We start from the raw sequence: 4,727 nt of genomic DNA, 5'->3' as shown, positions 1-4,727 counted from the left end.
AGGGAGAAAAAGAGAGGGAGAAATAACTGCATATAGAAAAGAGGGTAGCTCTGCATAATAAATGATATTCATTAGGGTACATGGTCAGGCAAACATTTTCTGTAAAGGAACGAAGTACGTCCAGGCCTTGGGAGCCACATGATATGCCGTAAGTATTACATTCTTCTGTGGCAGTGTGACAGAGGACACAGATAGAATGAATGCATTAAAACTTTACTAACATTCACTGAAATTTGAATTCTATTTTTATTTGAAATATGGCTAGTGTAACTGTGTGTCTGAATTTTTAATTTTATGTAATTTTGCTTACTGTAAGAATTGTTACTTACAGCTTTGTGGCTGGCTACTCAACTGAGTAGAACAAGTCTGGCCTCTAATGAAGTCTTAGAGCACCTCCAAAGTAATCCAGGAATACAAGCAACGGAAGTCACTCATCTTTTTGGTAGTCACAGTAAGAAACAGTAAAACAAGAAAATAAATAAACCTACAATTAAAAACACCAAAGGAGCTTTAATCAAAATTCAGCAAAATTTATCTAGTATTTAAAGCTTAATCCTCAGATTTCAGCATTCTGAGTAGCTAGGATTACAAATGTGAACTACTCTCATGTATTTGTTAGTTTTTTAAATACCAAGTCAGCATTGTCACTTACCTGGCAGGGGAGATACCATGATCACGAAGGTGGTTTTCCCAGGGCAAGGCTTATCTATTGCACTCCAGATGTGCTGACCCCGTGATTTCCCCAAATGTGGGAAATTCGACTGCATAATTTGTGGTAGTGGGGGACTGTGTTAGTGCTCTTTTCTGGATAGATAGTTAGATGGATGGATAGATAGATAAATAGCATTGTATTTTATACTGCCCTCGTCTCCTTTCCTGCACTCAGCAGTCACTTGGTCCTAAGGATACTGTAAAGGATGAGGTACCTCTAGGCTTACTTTGTAGTTTCTAGGAACTACAAGGAGTAGAGAAATCAGCTACAACTCACCATGAGAAAATAAATGAGGAAGTTGGGTGCAGGTGGCTTACACATGTAATCCTAACTACTCAAGAGGCTGAGATCTGAGGATTGCAGTTCAAAGCCAGCCCAGGTAGGAAAGCTCATGAGATTCTTATCTTCAATTAACCACCAGAAAACCAGAAGTGGGCTCTGGCTCAAGTGGTAGAGCACTTCACTTGAGCTGAAGAGCTCAAGGACAGCACCCAGAGTTCAAGTCCCATGACTTACAAATAAAAAGAAAGAAAACAAATGAGTAACCAGAGCCAATGGCTCATACCTATAATTCTAGCGAGTCAGAAGGCTGAAATCTGAGGATCAAGGTTCAACACGAGCCTAGGAAGGAAAATCTATGAGATTCTTATTTCCAATTAACCACGGAAAACCATAAGTTACAATGTAACTCAAAGCGGTAGAGCACTAGCCTTGAGCAAAAAGATCAAGGACAGGATCCAGGAACTGAGTTCAAGCCCCACAACCGACCAAAAAAAAAAAAAAGAAAAGAAAAAGGAATGAGAAGCCACCTTAATGAAATAGCTAAGCAAGTACAATATACAGAATAACTCTTCCCTTCCTTCTTTTCTTCCTTCTATTCTTTCACATCCTTTCCCCATTTCTATCCTAGAACTTAAACTCAGGGCCTCATGCATTTTAGGTAGGTACTCTACCAGATGATCCATACATCTGCTTTTTTTGGCTTTAGTCATTTTTCTTTCTTTCTTTCTTTTTGGAGGGCGGTCCAGTCATGGGGCCTGAACTTTGGGCCTGGGCACTGTCCTTCAGCTCTTCAGCTCAAGGCTAGCATTCTACCACTTGAACCACAGCGCCACTTCCGGCTTTTTTCTTTTTGCTTATGTGGTGCTGAGGAATCGAACCCAGGCCCTCAGGCATGCAAGACAAGCGCTCTACCACTGAGCTACCTTCCCAGCCCTCATTTTTCTTTTGTTGGTTATGTGACTTGAACTCTGTGCCTGGGTGTTGTCCCAGAGCTCTTCAGCTCAAGGCAAGGGCTCTACTGTTTGAGCCTGTGTAGCTAAGATTACAGGCATGTGCCACCTGCGCCCAGCTTGGCTTAGCCATTTTCGTGGTAGGGTTTTATGTCTGTGATCAGGCCGGTATGGACGACAATCCTTCTTTTTACCTAAGAAGCACAATGCATTGGGTTCAGATGTTGATTGAGATCCAACATTTTGAATGTTTTTCCTGGGCTAACATCAAATCATAATCCTCTCTGTATCAGTCAAGACCCAGCAGCAAGCATTACATCCCTGGCTCAAATTTCTGATGACTAAAACATCTGAACAAAGTTTTAATAATTTTAAATGTTGAATTTGGGGACAATGGGTGCTCTTACTTGCCTAATTGCAAATTGCACCAAAAATCCCAAATATTAACTTTTGATTTCCTAGAGTACATTAAATAAGCATATAAACTTTAAAAAGCAATTAACTACACCGTTATATGTTACAGACTGTGATAGACAATTTGCTCCAGGAAAGTTAGAATGAACTTGTGACTTTAAATGAGCATCATTATTCCACAAAACTGTGAAATTCCGGAAATTATGTAATCACTTAATCACAATAAAAAAAAAAAAAGAACCTCGGGGAAGGGAGAGAGGGAGGGGATGGTAGGGGGAAAACAATGGAGGGGGTAACAATGTTCAAGAGGAACTGTACTCATTACCTCACTCATGTAACTGTAACCCTCTGTATAGTATCTTTACAACAACAAAAAGCAATTAACTAAAGAAAAAAGCTAAACAGAATACATCCTTACCATTGTAACTTTGGACTTAACACCTTGTCAATCATTGCTTACATCATAGTTGTTTGTCTGGGCAATATATTCCATACACGGATCATGCCACCCCCAAGGTTGAGGGCTAAACAGCCTATATCCACAGGAGTGAAAGCCAGGCTCTAGGCAAACACACCAAAGGAAGGCAGGGTCCAGCAGCATTGTAGGTGGCAATGTCCCAACATATGACCTGAAGTTTTAGGGCAGCTTAAATAGAGATTTTTCTTTAGGAATAATACTCTATTAAGCCATACCTCTTCTTCTGGGTTTATCACTGCTTAATTGGAGACAAGTCTCATGGACTTTCCTGCTTTGGCTGGCCTGAAATCATGTTCCTCAGATCTCAGCCTCCTAAGCAGCAAGGATTATAGGCATGAGCTACCAATGTTTAAATTCATTATTCCTTTAATAAAAATCAAAATGGCTACAGTATGGTTTAACAGAGAGCTTGAATCCTTCTCTGAACCTTATAAATTTTCTGACTAGAAGCAGAATGACAAACTGACATGTGGGAAACAATCTACCATATTAAACCATTTTTCAGAAGAGTATCTGGCTCATCAGTTTGGCTCTTGTCCTAATGGGGACTTTTCTGCCGAAACACAAGCCTTATATCTAAGCCTCCTAAGTAAGATTATAGGCATGAGCCACCTGTTCCTGGCACCATTCACATTTCTGTACAAGTGAATAAAGCTCAGTGATATAGTGTCTACCTCTTTAACCAAAAGCAGGTAAGAAACCAAAATTGAATTTGAAATTCAGTTTAATATGAGTCTATATTCTTAACAACTGGGTTGTATATTATTTGATCTTTGCACAAGTCTCTTAGTAGATATAGCACACGTGTCATGATTTTTCTATTTCAAATGGTCCATGAGAGATAGCTGGGCATGGTATGGTAAGCCTGTAGTTCCATCGCTTGGGAGGCTGAAGCAGAAGCAGTACAAGTTCAAGGCCATTTTGGCTATGTAGTGAGATGCCATTTCAGAAGGGCAGAAAGTAAATGGCTCCTGAATATATAAGCCTTGGCAATTACTTTCCCATCTTCTGTGTCTACAAAGAGAAGCCTAAGACTCTCCAAGGCCAAACAGAAAACATGACCCAAAGACTAACACCAAAACAACTGGATACCAGATGTGTTGACTCATTCTTGGGCCAATAGTGTCACCCAAAGACACTCTTCAACAGTTGGGTCTATGTTCCCTCCTCTTCTCTTCAGAAAGGGTCATTTCAAAATTATCATTCCTAGAAATTAAAAGACATCAGTGATATTAGGATTTCCATTCCAGCATATTTACAAGTCAGTGAACACTTAAGACATTGGCAACTATAAAATTAAGTGACTAGCAAGTGGAACATGGCACCTGAAGACACTAATAGTTCATAGTATATGGTCTGTGAATTAGAACTTATTAAATTTGCTACCATAGCTGCAACAGATGCAGTAACAGTTGAGGGAGGGCAGCAGCAACCTTGGCTCCAGCCCCTTGACCTCCGGAGTGCATCATGGAACCTAGCAGTCATTCACAAAGGCCAGGAGAGAAGGGGGCTGCCCAGAATGCTAGGATCATGCCTCTGGTGTAGCATGAGACCATCAACTCACTTCTGCTTCCTGGCTAGATAAGTAGGGGCCGCATGCTGTGTCACCTCACTCCTGTTTCCAGTTTGGGGGAAGGTAAGGGGATCCCTGTGCCCCTGTCACCTCACTCCTGCTTCTGGTCTGGGTAGGTAGGAGCCATATGCCTGCACCACCTCACTCCCACTTCTGGTCTGGGTAAGTGTGGGCTACATGCCCATTTCACTCTCTCCTGCTTCCACTCTAGATGAGTGGGGGGCGCGTGCATGTGTCATCTCACTCCTGCTTCTGGTCTGTGTGAGTTGGGGAGTAGAAGCCGTGGTGCCTGTGTCACCTCACCACTGCCTCTGGTCT

At 41.5% G+C, this 4,727-nt stretch overlaps 1 non-coding gene across 1 annotated transcript; it reads left to right on the top strand.

Moving 5' to 3' along the window:
- The first annotated feature begins 644 nt into the window (after window positions 1–644).
- LOC122096337 lies at window positions 645–807 on the top strand. The gene has a single exon (XR_006145277.1). It is a non-coding gene; the product is annotated as a U1 spliceosomal RNA (small nuclear RNA).
- Window positions 808–4,727: the final 3,920 nt, after the last annotated feature.

Source organism: Dipodomys spectabilis, unplaced genomic scaffold, assembly GCF_019054845.1.
Source record: "Dipodomys spectabilis isolate Male_0828 unplaced genomic scaffold, ASM1905484v1 ptg000368l, whole genome shotgun sequence".
NCBI classification, from domain to species: domain Eukaryota; kingdom Metazoa; phylum Chordata; class Mammalia; order Rodentia; family Heteromyidae; genus Dipodomys; species Dipodomys spectabilis.
The sequence above is the reverse complement of the archived record's forward strand: the minus strand, read 5'-3'. Positions and strand labels throughout refer to the sequence as shown.